Genomic DNA, 16774 nt, shown 5'->3' with positions numbered 1-16774 from the left:
AACATAATATTCAAGAGCTCACCACATCTAGAAGAAAACAGAGAGAGCTGTTTGCTGTCATCCCTCATTAAAATGCAAAGCAATGTCTTCGTGCCCTCTGTAAACATGACTCTTTCTTTTTTTCTGCTGGTGATCTTCAAACAGATATAAAACTCAGGTGTATCAGCTTCCAGAGGAGAGACAATCACTACAAAGAATTTTTTCCAAGAAACATCAAAAAATATATCTTCAGTATGTGAAGGAGTTGGAATGCAAAAAGGCAGGGAGTTTAGCTCAAGCACTTATCCTGCCCATTTTGGAGAATGCCATGGCTTAAAAATTGCCTGAGTACTCTGCAAAAGAGCCCTAACAGGGTTCCACATCATATTTATTCACCAGTAAACATGCAGTAGAAGAGTGTGTGTTGACTCTTCCTGCTGCTTTAATCTTTCCTGAAAAGTTTGTTATTCTTCAGTTAAGAACTATTCCAGCAGATAATGTTCCTCCAGGTACACTGCTCACTCTCACCTCTCCGCCTTCAGCAAGTCTAACTTGTAGTTTGCAATGGGTGATGTACACCCCTGTCACTGCAGGTTCAGTGCAACACCCCTTTTGATCTGCTTATCTAATGATGCCCCATGCCAGGGCAAGAGGCTCTTCATTTCCCTTAGTCCCACATCTTTTCTCACCCTTTGCTCTAGGTGCTACTCTGTGGTGCTTTGATTAACTTATTCGTATTTTCCTCCCGGTTTGCAGCAGTTTTAATGAGAATGTCCTTTGTAAACTCTGAGAGCTACGGACACTCCCACTGCTCTTAGAAAGACAGCTGAAAGATTGAGCCCAGTTTGGAAAATGTAGTGTCACCTTCTACTTTCAGCATCAGTGACACCATTTAGGAACAGAGCATGACATGTATCCAACCAAGTGGAAGTGGGACGGAGTAAAAATGAGAAATTAATGTAACACATATGGCTTTATTTTCCCTGTAAATCATGTTCAATTTAGGCCATAATGATTATTCTAAAAGCATATTTAACCCCAATTTGATTCTATATAGCAGAACAGATGGGGGAAATCCACAAAGCTGTGCTTTCCTGCATAAATAAGAATGATTGATTCATGGGGTATTTGATTTTTATACTCAAAATAAAATAAATTCACAAATAATTTATGGTCCAAATTTATGTGGTATTATTTGGGGAAGGGGGGTGAGTTTTTAAATTAGCAGGTAGCCACTGCTGCGCAAGAGCAACTTTGTCATTCTGCTCTGCCCTGTTCTTCCTCTTGTCCTCTATTTGCACACAAATACCATTGTTAGCATAGGGCCTACATTGTTTTGAGTTCTGCTTGTGAAGAACACACTGATCGGCGGAGAGAGAGGGATTGTGTGTATTCCCACAGCTGTGCTGGAACAAGTGGAGATGCCAGTGCATCAACATGGGAGCTACCAAAACAAAGGCAAACAAGGCTGTATTGTTTCAGTCCCATTGAGGAAAATGAGAGAATGTTTTCTTTTCCACTCATGAAGCAGGAGAAGAACAATATGACCACACTTTTGTAATATCCAGTAGGAGAAATCAGCATATTAAGGAATTTCTAGGAAAAGAAAAATCTCACCTTGAAAAATTAAGACCAGTCCAAATACCCTAAGGCTTCCTGTTTTCTTTGTGTTTGCCAGGTTTGCTTCCCAGGCCCACAGCCTCCGGCCAAAGCAGGGGCTGACAGCAATTGCTTTTGCCTCACTGGTCAGAGCTGAGGATGGATTGCCAGCCTGGTGCAGGAACTGCTCTGAGCCAGCAGCCCACTCTGACTCTTTCCAGCAAATAATTTTACAGCCCTGGAAATGACTCTGGACTGGCAAATGACATTATTTTTATGGGCCATTGCCTCATTGCAGCACTTTGCTCCATCCACTTTAGCATAATGTGTCTTTTTATGCACTCTTTTACCGCCCTGTTATCCCAGCTCCTTACAGAAACATCCTGCCACAACACTGGCTCGTACTATGCAGGCGATATGACTTGAGATCACCATACATTAGCCTCAGCACTGCTCACTGGGACTCAGGAGGCTGAAGACCATCATTGCCCAAGGCAGGGACTATTCGTGGGCCTCTGCAAGGGCTTTGCCTCCTCCATGTACATTTACACCCTGGCTCAGCAAATATCAGCACTACATTTTTGGTTGATGCCTCGCACCACCTCTGGTGGTCCCCCCAGATTCTCCTTCCACCCGGGGCAAAATGTAGCCTTATTCTGAGAGGCTTCTGTTGGACTGGAAATGCGCACAAGAGAAACGTGAGAGGGAGGATAGCTGGATTTGGTACAGCTGGCACTGCTGTTGTCACCTGTAGGGCTCAGGGAGATGAACTGGAGCTTAGTTTTCTCTTCGGGAGGAGAAATCTGAAACCCAAAGAACCTCTCTGAATTTGCCTCTCTTCTTTATAGAGACCTAAGTTCTTGAGAGCATGAACAATATCATATAGCTGAAAACTCCCTAGCTCAGCAGGGCAACAGTGGACTAAGAAATCTCACATATATTTTATATATAACTAGCCCAGTCACACACTTCAAAATTTCAATTCAGATATCTTTAGACTCCTTTGAAAGTTTGTCACTGAGAACAGCAGGAACTCAGAGAAGAGGACAATTGCTTTCCAGAATAGAGGGCCATCTTTGCAAATTTCAGAAGGTGTAAAAAATAAACATGCCTCTGACACTCTCACTCCTGCTCTGGCCATAGGTCAAAGACTGTAGGACAGGAACCCCCATTGGTCGCTGTTCATTAGCCATGCTTCCGGAGCTATGCCAGGCCTTATCCCCCTGAAAAATGCAGAGATATAGCTGGTAAGTCTTTCCAAAAGTCCATCAGCAAATTAGAAGTCCAAAAGTCCTTTTCCAGGAGCTCAGGAGTTCTTTTTCCAGAAATTCATCTATTAATCCCAAAGAATCAACACTTTAGAAGAGTGAAGGTAAAAGACACTGTTGGATGCTTTTTTGAACTAGAAAGATTAATACCATTGAAACCAATAAAAATTCTGTCAGATTTATTGATAGTCTATCCATGGACCAGAGTTCAGGAGGTGAGAGCTCACTTCTATGATCACTTTTTATAGTGAGCCTTCTAAGTATTCAGAGGTCTTTCTACATTTTTTTTACTTGGTATTTTCAGACCTGGCCCTGCTGGCTTTTACCTCCATCTGCTTCCTCAGCATGACTTGATCTCAATTTCAATGTACTTCTCTTTGTTATCTCTCTTACCCTCTTTGTCTTTCCCTCTCACTGTTTCTCTTCATAATTATCCACCCTCACCTGCTCTGCCCCCACTAATTTCCCAAACAACATGACCTGGCCTGTACTTGGGCCCCCTTGAGCTGCATCCCTTTCTGCTTGGCCATCTCTAGGCATGTCTTGCTGCCAAGTTCACAGAGGACCACAAGAAGATCGTTTCTATGCAGACAAAAGCGTCACTTCATAAGCTGCAGGCTTCAGAAAATTACAGGAGTTGGTAAATATATCCTGGGTACAAACAAATTTTGAAAAATGATCTGACAGGAAAAAATCAAGGTGGACATTCTAGCTAGTGGCTCTTCTGAGGAAAGCAAAGTTAGATTCTAGCTTGGCAGAGTCTGCTGTGCTCCATGGTGGCACTGACATCACCAGGACAGGTCACTGAGAAACAAATGGCATAAAGCATTTCATTCTGCCATAAAATTGCTCATAGATCAGTTTTTTATATACATACAAAAAAACTTACTTTTTTTTTGTACAGCTGTGCAATGCACATATTTTTCATCAAAGAAAGGTCAGTAAAGTAGAAGTAATAATGATTTTTTTGTTGTTGTTGTTGTTTATTTCCACTAGTGTTTTTCCTTTTGGAAAAACATTTTTTCCTTTTTCCTTTCCTCTGGCCCATAAAACACCTTTTACAAACATTTGTGTCTCTGGCCCAACTTCCAGCCCCAGCAACTTGTCCATTTTTCAGTGTGATGTGGATTGCCCTGGAGCTGCTCACCTTGATCCATGGGTAAGACCAGAGAACATTCTAGGATTCTTCACAAATGAGGGAGCCCTGATGTATTTCTTACCTGTCCCACTCCCTCTTACACAGAAAATCATCACCATGGTTTACCCTTATTCACTCATGGTTTGAGTACCTGAGGGAAGAAGATGTACAGGAAGTACTCAAGGCTAAGAGAACAAAACAAAACTGGCTGTAAAAGTCATCCTTTCAAACTATCAGAAACAAAAGGCTGGTCACCAAATGCTTTGCCTTGTGCAGCCTGCATACACTGATGTGCAGCTGTCCCTGGGCTGTGTCTTTGCACATGTTTATAGCCAGGGACTCCAGATTAGGATGGTGACTGTGCCCTGTTCACACAAACCAAACTAACTTTGCTGTCCCCAGAGTTCCATTTTGATACTCTACCCTGGAAAAGGATGTGGCTATTTGTACTCCTCTGGGGCAAATTTTGTGCAGTGGAGGAGGAAGGACTTTACACCCTTACTCCTGTCAGCTGTGACTGGTAGGAGGTTTGTCTCAGAGATAAGTGGGGATTTTTGAAGGGAACACCATACCTTCCTAAGAGGCTGATACTCAGAACGTGTACAGCTAAAGGCTAGAAAGGCTGAAGTTCATTACCAGTTAGGAAAGGATTTGGGGTTTGGGAGTTTTTTGGGGTGTTTTAGCCCTTTTCCTTTGTGCTCTTGGAAAAAGTAATGCGTGCAAACAACAGGGAAAGTACTGAGATAAATTCAGTATTCAAAGCCTTATATTTGTGAAGTTTTTTTTAATATGGAATTTGAAATATTTACTGGAAAAGCTTAAGTCAAAAAAAGGATGTATATATATCAGTCTTGAGTACCAAGGGAATTGTCCTGTGGTTTTCTGTCCCTTGTGTATTCCATTTGCATCATTCATATTTGTTCACAAACTTCCTTAGCCATCAGAAATGAAAACTGTTAGGAATCCAAGACTCTCTTTCCTGTCAAACATCTGCATAGAGCTTTGTTCAGCTTCAAAGCTAAAACCAACTGCGTTTAATATCTGAATTTGCCTCTGAAGCAGCAGCAACAGCAATTGACAGTAATAAAACCCTACAGGAAATAAACTCGGAGTAGAGCATATGTGAGCCAGGTCTTGGGTAGATCTATCTTAAAAGCCAGGATAAAAGGCAAAGCCAAGAGGACTTTGCATCAGCAGGTTAAAGCGTGGTTGCCAATTGCTTGTTGGAATTAAAGGATCTCAGAGAGCTGCTCTAATCATCCCCCTCACATAGTCACACAGAGACTGCTAGGCTTTAAGTCAGCCAAGGGTCTTATATTTCTAGCTATTTTGGTGCATTCTGAAATTGTTTCTATTCTTAATACTCTGTAGTCATTAAATTACAACCAGCTGTGTCCTGTCACTGACATTTTTTTGCAAACTGTTTTTAAAATGTAGTGCTTGCAGTTCATAGATGTTTGGTTATCTGAGAGCTGAATGAAAAAAAAAGCATATAACAGAGCAGAGGGCAACCCATGATCTTGTCCTGTAGTATTTTGCAGTTAATATGAAATGCAGTCAAAATGTGGAAGGCTCTGGACACTGAGGAAAACTGATCATGAAAGAGGTTTAAGGCATAGAGGAAATTAAAGCACAAACTGGCTTTTCTTAAGTGAACAGGAGTGATATTTTGACATGTCATTTAACATTTCCCATATGGCTTCAACTAGAGTTTATTTGAAACCTTTCAGAACTTTTTCCTTGTGTGCAAAATGAACCTTTGCAACAAAGGAGAAATAAAAAAAGCCCACCATAAACCATTTGGTCATTAAAGCCATTTTAATTAAACAATTGAACTGGCCTGTGTGGCTTCCAGGTGGGAAAGTCTGGGATGCTGCTTTTAAACAGCAGCTGCTGGCAGAGGTACGTTCACTGCAGGGAAGAGGTGAGAATAACCCCATGCTCAGACCTATCCCTGGGCTTCAGGCGAGCTCATTCAATTCTGACCACATGAATCTCCTTTCTGGTATGTGGTACACATGAAGATAGAGATTTTTAAAAATAACATCTGATGCTGAGGCTGTCAAAGTGTTTGTGCCCAGAGCTCGGGCTGCTATGCAGGTGCATGATTTTTCTAGCAGTTGGGAGCTCTGCGCTTTTTGAAGGTATGGGTCAGAAAGGGTATGACATGCTCAACAATCAAAACCAAACAGCTGCCTTTGAAAGCCAGGAGCCCAAATATGTGAAGATCCTAACGTCTGACTATTTCCTTTCTTCTTTTAGACTAAGTTTCCACCCAAAGTTCAGGCTGCAGAACAGTGTTATTTTCTGTGTGTCACTACATGGCTCCTTAGAAGGTAGAAACTGTGGCAGGAGCTGTGCATAACCCAGATATTGGCTGGCACCTGTCAGACATAACTAGTGAGCAGAAAGGAGAAAAAAAAAAGTTTTTAAAAGGTGTGGGGGAATAAAACAAGATGAATTTAAAACCACAAGAAACTGGGATACTTCTGCAAATAAGTAACCAAAGAAAGAAGAATTTTGTACAAAAAGCTGTTTGTGACAAGTAAACAAGTAGCATGCCCTTCTTCCCAAGTGACCTTCATCTGCCTTGCAGGGGGAATTGCAGCCTTAATTAGCCCTTGAAAAGCACCCAGCTTTGCTGAGGAGAGGTGCTCCCAAAGGGCAAGGGAATGTGAAGAGAGGTCTTTTGCTGTAGGCTTGCCATGATCCATCAGTGCTGTTCAAGGGCGCTGTGGGCTGGTATTTCAAAGGTCTTTCCTTTCCACTGCTGTGTGCTTGAAGTCAGGGGTTTCTATTCAAGGAACAAAGGCAGAGCTAAATCCACCACAGACAAAAACTCAAGGGGAGGGGGAGTGGTTTCTACCACTTTGCAAAGAAAATTGATTTTTTTGAAGTATAGAGTGCAAAAGGCTCAGAGGACTGCTGCTACTTTGCCGTAAAAATACCGCTCCTATGTGACGTTAATGCTTGCCTCCATACATGTGTCAGAGGCAGGTTGACATGCTCAAGGCTCTTTCACAGTGGACATTCCTGCAGCACTTTTTGGAATCCAAGTTGATTTGATTGCCCAGCTCTTCGGAACAACACCTGGTAAACAACACTTTAGTTTCCTCCTCTTTTTTTCTTTTGTTTGTTTTTTTTTTTTTTTTTTTTTGAGTTATTTCATGCAAAAAGACATAACCCACTGAAGAGCAGGGAATGTTCTGAATCCCAGTGGAGTAGCAAGCAGAACAGATAATTTCTTCTTTTACAAATTGTCTAATTTTCAAGCAACTGTTGCTGCCAAGCACTTCAGCAAATAGACTGAGGCAGTTTGGGTTGGAAAAAAAAGAAAGACATTGACTAAGATCCCCTGCATTCCTTGTTTTCAGCAGAAAAAACAAATGAGTATGCTTCTTCAGAAAACAGAAGCGAAGGGAGGAAAAGCAGTGGTTTGGGGGTTTTTTGTTTGGTTTTATTTAAAGAATTTTAAATGTGGATGAGACTGCAGTCAAGGTGATGATAGTTTCTTCAAGGGGTGTAATAGCCCATGTTATAGACACACACTTTTATCAGGAAGAAAAAAACTGAAAAATCACAAGATTCTCAAACAAACGGAATTGTAAGGGGGAAAAAAATACACACCAACACTTCAAACCATGAAGCATCAGTTCACGCAGGTTCTAATGAGTGGGTGAAACAGCAGCTATAAAACAACTGTATTGTGTGATAAATCAACTTGGCCATGACCGAGTCCTTTCCAGTGTCAGAGGCTTCCCTAATGTTGATATTCACCAAGTTTTTTCTTTAATGAGTCATGACTTGGCATGCTTTCTTTCTCACTCCTCCACAGGCGCAGCAGCAGGAGAAGCATGTCCCTGGCTGGCCAAGCGTGGGGTGGGCTCTGTGCCAGTGGCAAGCGTGGCTCCCTAGCCAGGCTGTGGTCAGAGGACTTCTGTCAGAGGGAATTTTATCAGCAGGTGGGTCTCAGTTGGCTGGCCCTAAAGGGCTTCTGTCTCTTTCTCTCTCTTCATTGCAGGCACAGCCCAAGCTCCCTTGCTTAGAGTGGGGTACTGAAGCCACTACACCAGTGTCAGACTGGTTACAGGGTATCCCTAATGGGACTTCAGTGAGCCTCGCTCTGAAGTATTTCACTGGTGGAGCTGCTGCCACTTCCCTCGAAATATTACTAGCCTGTTGCAGCACATGATTCTGAACATCATCCTCTCTAACAGGGATGGAAGTGCCTTCCTCTGCACTACTGTATTCAGAGTTGTAGAGGATGTGGACTGCTTTCGTAATTTTTTTGTGGTTTTATGAATGAGTTTCAGGACTTGTTTTATACATTGTATTGACTCATGTTTGGGTGCTAAAGCATGGATTTCTGCTTGGGAACAGGGGCATAAGAGAACAAGTGTCAGAAACCCTGTCAGCCTCTGAGAGCATGTTATTGGCAGTCACCAGACATAGTGTGGCTAGGCTGAGTACTGCCTGTTTAGGTGGGAACAGGGGTTTGGGAATTAAGAGAATTTGGGGCAGGGAGCAAACCAGGGGAGGTACGGCCCCAGTCCAGTGATCATGCAGATGTCAGGCTGATTTGCTAGGCATGAACCCATGGCATCTTGACAATGTTGCAGGGTTATGGTGCCCTGTGAGGGTTACAGCTTTGCACTTTATGCTTGACTCCTGGTATTCACACTTTCCTTATTCCTCTTAGCTCCGTAAAGTTGCAGTGGCACAGAGTAATACTCGAAAGAGTAGCAGGAGACAAGGTGCTAGTGCCAGAGCTTTAAAGTCAAGAGTTTTGACATACAGGGGTGGCAAGTTACAGGACCCCCACCCCCAACTCATATAAGGCTGTTCTTGCTTGAATATACTAATACAAGGACTAGTGATGGGCAGAAATACTCAATGTGCTTTCCCCACACCCACCGACGCCCCAAGTCTGCTCCTGCCCTTCCTGGTCCCACAGCAGGAGGAGATGGGCTGCAAGGGCCTCGGTGGTGGGAGACGGTGCAGCTGGGAATTTGGTGCACTGTGCAGAGCTGTGTGTAGCACGGAGGAAAAGGGCACAAGATTGGTATCTAACATAACTTTGCATCACCGGGTGGTTTTGTTCTTTGTATTCGGATCCAGCTGACTGAGACTTGCTCACTTTGGGAAAGCTGTTTATATCAGCCATGGCTGCTTTGTTGACATAGCTTATGCGATGTCACCGTCCTTGTGAGCAGCTGGGCTCCTTTAGACTCAGGTGTAGTGTTGTATTTCACACTGATTCATTTATTAAATGCCTTTCACATTGTCCCCCTCAACTTCCCTGCCCCTAGCCCTGGCCACTCCCTTGGGCTCTCCCTATTGGTTCCTGTACCCCAACTCCACCCATGTACCCCCCTGCAATCTGACAAAACCCTCCTGCGCCTGGATCACCAGGGCTCTCTGCCTCTGGGGGTCACTGGGGCAAGATGTAAGATTAAAGATCCTCTAAAGCCCTCGTAGAGGGACCCTTCTCGCCTCCTTTGCCGTCACTGTGTTGTAGAGCTGATAGCTGGCCAGAGCAAAACAGTGGAGCCATCTGAAAAGGACTACGGGAAAGCAGAATGGCTGCCCTGCCTTAAGAAGCCCCTCTGAGCTCCCAGGGAAAGCTGCAGCTTGCTAAACTAAACCTAGCACTACAACAAACTTAGCACTACAACACTCAGGGGCAGAGAACAAGAAGCAGAAGGGACTGAAAGCAAAGGTGGGACTCCCATCATTTTAAGACTTTTCAGCTGCAATGGCTTTCTGGGGATATTTAGAGGAATGACACCTAAAGATGAGATTTTTTGCAATGTCCAAGTCCATAAGAGTAACATCAAGAAAAGTAAACATATTTCTTCTAGGGATGCTTCCTACAAATGCAGGATAATCAAGTGTTGGAGGTAAGATATAGCCCACTGTTGAATGGGTCTGAGCCAGTGATGGCAGTTCCTGTGTCCCTACAAGACAGAATAATGTAATTGAGAGCCAGAGGAAGCTGAGCAGTGGGGACAGACAGCAAAGGCCTCTGGAATTTATTACTGCTTAGTTTACTGCAAAAAAAATTGCAATCTTGCACAAACGCAAATAGGAGGCAGGCAGCTGAGCATAAGCTGTGGAAAGAATGGAAAGCAGGCAGGGTATTACATATGAGATGAGAAATATTGATAATTTATTGTTATGGCTTTAAGAGAAATATACAACTTTTATGACGTGATTTTAATGAGGAAGTCAGGAGAGAAAAGTAATTCTAAAAATATTGCTCAGAGATTTGTACTAGGAATCAGTGAAATGCACCCAAAAAAACAGTGTTGGGCTGCTGAGGATGTTTGTGTGGGTATCGATAAAATATTTGGAGAAAACGACCTAACCTGAAAGTGCTGGCCCACTCCCAGAACCCCTTGGGATCAGACACTTGGTCACCTGAGGATGGTCTCCATAGCTGTGGTTATGTACACCAGGTGAAATGAGACGTGAGATCCACTAGGACATGGAAAATGCAGGTCCTATCCCAGCCTGCCGACATTTCCTGGTGCAGAGAAGGAGCTGAAGCTCTGTATCCTCTGCCTATATCCCAACATCTGAGAACATCTGGAGCAGCCATAGGAGTTTCTGAGACATCTCTTTCTAGCCAGCTTCTTCCTTTGGTGTGGTCCCCCCATTGCTCAGCTTCCTCCACTGGGTCCTCTGTGTCAGGAGCAGTCCAAAGAGCAGCTTTACATCTCCTTTAAAGTTCAGGCATTAAGACTCTCGCCTTCTCCCAAGGAGAAAAGCTGTCTTCTGCTAAGGCTCCCACATCCCCCAGCACAGCCTTGATGCACTCACTGAGTCTCTGAAGTCTGTCTCTCTCATTATGTGGCATGGATATCCACCACCAGAGAGTTTCTCAGAGTGTTGAGAAGTAAACAATTTTTCTGATGGTTTCATGTGGCCTCCACAGCCTGTGAAAAACTAGAGGCATCTGCAGAACAGTATTTTTGCTACACCTTTCTTTTCAGCCTTCCCATCTGTGGTACCTTTACTGGGCAGAAGATCTGAGTATCTTGGACAAGAGCCTACTTGACCATTGCTTTGTGCATCCTCCTCATACACTAGGCAGGAAGGACGGCTCACTTTTCTCCAGGGAACACTTCAGGACATCGTACAGACTCTGTTTGTTACTCCTCAGGCTATTCTGACCTTTTAAAGAAAAGGAATTCAGAATGCAGCTGGGTTGTAAGAATTACTCGCTTCTCTTCACCATTTCTGTTTGCTAACAATGGGTTGCCTGTTTTTAGATAAACAATAATTTAAAATAATAGTGAACATGGATATGTGTGATTTTTTCCAAAGCATGAATGTACAAGTGGCGTGCTGTTAACCCTGGAACCACAGGCAGATAGTAGATAAATAGTCGTTAGGGCTACTAACAGCTGAAATGTGATCCTAGACCCATTCCCCTACTAACAGGAAAATTATAAGGTCTGTCCTGATTCAGGATCAAAAGAGAAGGATTTGCTGTTGTGTTTTAGCCATGAGGAAAGGCAGATTTGTCTCATGGTGATTCCAATAGGCAGAGAGTTCCTGGACTAATATGTCGTGTTCTTCAAGGACTGTTCTGCTCTGGAGAAGATTACAAGCTCGGCAGAAGATGGTCTTCTACTTGCTACCAGTGTTTTATTAAAGATGATTTTTCAGGAGAAGAGCAAATCCTACTGATGACTTTCCCCTCACTAAAAAGCCATGCTAACTCATGGGTTGTTTTCAGACAGGTTTTGCCAGCTGCATTTGGGTCTTGTTTGACACCTGGAGTTCCAGTCTCCCTTTCAGCTGCAGTACAGTGTTGAGCAAGCAAAGCAGTTCTCTTCAGGGACTGCTGCCTGCCAGACTGAGCCCACGGGAGTGAAGGATATCCTTTCAGCACAGTTTCCGAGGAGCACAGTCCAACAGAGCAGCCTGTCTCAACCATTTGTAGTAAGATGAAAACACGGGCTAAGTTCCCCTTTCCTGAGGGCTGTGTGCTCTGTAGGTATTAGTAGGGCGAGCTCTTGTGCCGACAGCCTGCCACTCAAACTGCAAACACACGCACTCCAGAGGTCACCAAGTCACTTATAGGAAGTGAACCAGAATAAACAGCCTCTTTATCAGGCTTTATTTTCTAGCAGAACACTCCAGCTTTGCTCTCCAAGGGAAGTTGCCTGCGGTGGGGCGCCTGGGGATTTATCTGGCTGTGGTTCAGCTGACTTACACGTTTGGTCTCCTCTCCCACATCTGTTTCCTCTTCCACCTCACGCTTGGCACCTTCTCTTTCTGGCAGGCGAGCACAGGGGTTCTGTGAGAGCCAGTTCCCTGCTCTCTGGGTTCAGGTAAAAACTGTACTGGTGATGTTATCCTAGATTGAATTTTCCCAGCATTTTCCTCCTGGGAAATTAACTTGTTAAGGTGGCTTGCACTTCCATGAGGTACTGGGAACCCCCTGCCAGGATCATTGTATACAGTATATCTCTGATTTTAACTGGGATTTTTTTTTTTTTTTTTTTTTTTTTTTTGCAAAAGCTAGGTGTGCTGTGGTGCTGGGGTTTGCAGAGGGGAGTGGGCTGCTATATTTGCCCCTGCCCCATGGGTGACAACAGTGTAGTGCTGCTCAGGTCAACCCTGAGAGCACAATGACTTGTCGCGCGCAGGGCCATCTGACAGGAAAGGAAACAGGAGTTTTTCTTACTTCCCACTCACTAAAACAAAGGATTGTTGACAAGGTCTCACACTTTTTCCCAAACTCTGTTTCTCCATGGACAACTGCCACAGTCCAGCATGTACCGATAGCATCAAAGTTTTCCTAGGAAACTCTCCAAAGGACTCAGCTCGGTGGACCACACAATTATTCATACACTGTTTGGGAATGAATGATCTGCCTGAATCAACTAGACTGTTCCTGTTTTTTTCCTTTCTGTGACTTTGACCTCACACTTCTCTCAACTACCAGAATGCAGTTAGCATTTTTCATCTCTTTAGCAGCCAAATTTTATTCTTTGGGCTTCATCTGTGCATTGAATGGCTGAGTAAGTTGGTGTTAAGCCTGGAGAAGAGAAAACTGGGGGGACCTTAGAGCAGCCTTCCAGTACCTGAATGGAGCCTACAATAGAGCTGGAAAGGGACTTTTTACAGGGACGTGTAGTGAGAGAACAAGGAGGGGATGACATTAAACCGATAGTAGGTTTAGATTGAATGTTAGGAAGAAATTCCTTATGGTGACGGTGCTGACACACTGGAACAAGTTGCCCAGACAAGTTGCAGTTGACTCATCCCTGACAATGTTCATGACCAAGCTGGATGAGGCTTTGAGCAACCTGGTCTATTGGAAAAGTCCCTTCCCATGGTGGGGCTGTTGGAAATAGATGATCTCTGAGGTCCCTTCCAATCCAAACCAGTCTATGATCCTATGATTACTAGGCATACCTGCACCCACCCACACACGTGCATCCCGTGGAAGAACACAAGTCCCATTCTCCAAGATTAACCTCACTTATTCTCATTTTTAAAATATACTTAACAGTTACATGTGCCTGAGCAAGAAGAGAATGTTTAGAGAGTTGAAAGTCCAAGCACTTCTTCAAGACTTGCTGCAGGTCTGATCATCCAAACACAGAAAGATGGGACAGAAATGCTCAGTGGCTAAACACAGTACCTGAAAAATAAACTTTGAGACATCCTTGTTTCAAGTTGCAAGAAAACTCTCCATGGTGATTTCTAACCCTGAACTTTAGACCCATGAAGAGCTGGGAGAAAAATTGCATGAATGTGGGATGGCTTGCTGGGTAAGCATCTTATCATGCTTTTCTGCAGAGATTATTATTTGAAATCTCCCTGAAGAACTAATTGTGATGTTGTGGGGCCCATAATGGGGATTTGACCTTTACAGTATCCTGTTGTGGAGCATGTTTTTGGCCCTTTCCCTAAGTTATTGGTCTGTGATTTCACACCTTTCTGCATGTAATTCACAGGGCAGCATCTACTGAAAAACAAGAGGGAATTCTGCTTTCCTGGCTGACTTCAGTCTGTAAGGTAGGAGGCTTCATTGTCCAGTATACTGACAACCTGTACTTTCTCATGCTCCTGCTGTGGCACAAATGTCTACATGATTTCTATCACTGCATGATTTTATCTTGATGGGTTTATTATTGGAAGAATGCATTGTCTTGCAATATCTTCATTTGACACTTGGGATATTTACTTTTGGGGTAAGCACAAGGTCTGAAAAATGGTTTGGAAGCCTCATATTTGGCTAAGAGGTTCCAAAGCTGCAGACTGGGCCCTTTTCCTTGCTCACAGATCGGCCTACGAAGTGCAAAGCAGCAGTGGCTGCTGGAGGGGACAGTCAGTGGGGACAGTATAGCACTGTGTAGTCATGCTGGGGCACTGCCACTCTGATAAGTCTGAAGGGCAGTTCCACAGGGCTTTTCCTTAGGAAACTTCTGAAATCCTAGTTCTGTACATGAGAAGGGAAAAGAGCCTGGAAGTGGTGCTCCTTCCAAAGTGTTGAGCTTTTTCCTACCAAGCTTCACTCCATCTTGGCTTACACTGCATTAAAAATAACTCTATTTCCATTATGTTTAACACCTCATGGCTAAATATGCTAAAACAAGTCTGATTGCAGTTAAAATCACAGCAGGAATGACTCAGAAAAGCTGCTTGTTGGGAAAGGGTTGTTCTGTTATAGACAACTTGTATAATAAAGATGTCTCTTCAAGGAGTACCTGTAGCAGAAGGAAATCAAAAGCAGCACCTTGTGGGGAATATATGTCCTTTGATACTGTCCTGGATTGGAGCTTATAGAAGAACATCTTTACATTCATACAGTCTGAATATGTCACAATTTAAGTGTGCCCTGGTATGTAGCTATCGCTGTTCGTGTTTCTAGAAGTATTTGTTAGCAAAATGAAGCATGAGTGTCAGGCTCGAGCTGTGGGAGCTACCATGTACTGTCTGCCACTGCCTTACTGTGTGGCCTTGGGCAAGTTCTGTAATTACACTGGGACCTTGTTTCCCAGCCCTGAAACTCGTACAATAAACATCCCCCCACTCACACTAGTTTTCTGTTACACTTAAAGCCAACCACTAACTCTGCCTTTCTCCTTTGTGCCTTCAGCATTAATTTTGGTGAAGTTGTTCATTGTGATAAGGGTTCCTCTGGATAAGGGCAGCAGTGAGGTCTGAAGTGACTGGCCAGCATTTGGAGATGTGTGAGGGAAAGACACTATGCCACTGCAAACAACTAATTACATTATGATTAAGTTATTGCTGTTTCCCACTGAAAGGATCAGTATTCAGAGCCTGATGCATTCTCACAAGAAATCGATGGGATACAGCATTTGCATTCATTTCTCTGAGAGCTCAGTAGATCCTCAACCAAGACAGTGAATGACTTAAAATGGTATTTAAAACATAATTGCTCTATGTAGGAATATATGTGAAGTACAGCTTGAAATTTTGGGAAAATTTAGCTTTTTTTTTTTTAAATCTAAGGTCTTATTTCTCTCAAATTAAGCAATAAAAGCTTACAGCTGTGGGGTTTTTTCTAACAGGTACTTTTAGAATAGCTTAAATATATGTGCACTCTCCCTCTCTGTGAACTGAGCTGTGGCCTCTTTAGGATGCAATGAGCATTTTCCCCCAATTATATTCTCACTCCTACTCTCCTTTCCCTCCTTCGAGTCCTGTGGAAATAAACTGTTCTAGACAACACCACAGTCTGCACATATTTTGTCATTTCTGTATTAACACACAGGGATACAGATTAACAGTTTGGTTATTCGTCAAAGATTATCTTGGTATTGAATAGTCATTACTATTTCAGCTGCCCTGCAGAAGGAACACCAAGTTCTCAAATAAACAGAAGAAAAGCTGCTGAGTTTCACCCTAGCACTGGTACATGCCACTATGTATTTCTTGCCCTTTCTACTTCAGCTGGATAATTCTCTCTAAGTATGCTCCACACCCCAGTGACTGCCACGGTACACTGCTGAGCTAAGTGAGTAGTGCTCCAGGGATGACAAACTCCAGGACTGTAGAAAATTATTACCAAACTAAGGTGACCAAGAGCTGGGTGTTTGGAGGTACCAGATCAGTAGCAGGTATAACAAGGTGGTTACTCGCTGTGGTAAAGCACTGCTCCTTCCCCAAAGCATTATGTAGTTTTGCCATTTTCTAATAAAGTATCTGTACTAGAGGGTGCTAAGGGGAAGATGCAGGATAAGGGAATGGTATCATCTGTTATAGCATCTCGTTTTATGAAATATCAAAACTGAAAGTATCTCTCTGGTGCTCCAGCTATGCTAATTACTGTAATGTGACCACAAATTGGCAAACAGTACACGTTTGGTAAACCAGCACGGCTGGAGGAAACTGCATTGATGTGTTGCTGTTTTGCAGTTGATTCTCCCTGGGAAGAAAGTAAACAGCGACAAAATAGACTGCTGCATTTTATTCGTTTTCCAGGCAGCTGTATTTTTCCAGAGCTCGAGTTTCTCAGATCCTCACAAACCATCCTGGAGCTCATAACTGGCATAATATGAGACTTGGACAAGCAGCTGATATAGAAATTTATAACAGCACTCCTTTAGTTGGGACACAGGCAAATAATCATTGTTCTTTGTGGACTGTTAGTGCTTACATATAAAGGACACCTTTATATGTACTGTGGACCAAAAGATACAGATGATCTTTAAGGCAGAACTGTGGATTAGTCTCCCCTGGCTTATCATCTCTGTGTGATACGAAACCTGCTATTTCTCCATGCATTTTTATTTAGAGAAGA

At 43.3% G+C, this 16774-nt stretch overlaps 1 long non-coding RNA gene across 5 annotated transcripts; it reads left to right on the top strand.

Moving 5' to 3' along the window:
* The first annotated feature begins 5902 nt into the window (after positions 1–5902).
* Positions 5903–15692, top strand: LOC138105749 (uncharacterized). Of its 5 annotated transcripts, XR_011148657.1 has the most exons (8): positions 5903–5989; positions 6976–7077; positions 7820–7946; positions 9846–9884; positions 13514–13775; positions 13962–14022; positions 14709–14848; positions 15107–15692. It is a non-coding gene; the product is annotated as an uncharacterized lncRNA (long non-coding RNA). The 5 variants fall into 5 exon arrangements; XR_011148654.1 differs by having other exon boundaries at positions 14709–15692; XR_011148656.1 differs by lacking the exon at positions 9846–9884 and having other exon boundaries at positions 14709–15692.
* Positions 15693–16774: the final 1082 nt, after the last annotated feature.

The sequence above is a fragment of the Aphelocoma coerulescens genome, chromosome 2, assembly GCF_041296385.1.
Source record: "Aphelocoma coerulescens isolate FSJ_1873_10779 chromosome 2, UR_Acoe_1.0, whole genome shotgun sequence".
NCBI classification, from domain to species: domain Eukaryota; kingdom Metazoa; phylum Chordata; class Aves; order Passeriformes; family Corvidae; genus Aphelocoma; species Aphelocoma coerulescens.
This window is presented reverse-complemented; position numbering and strand designations above follow the sequence as displayed.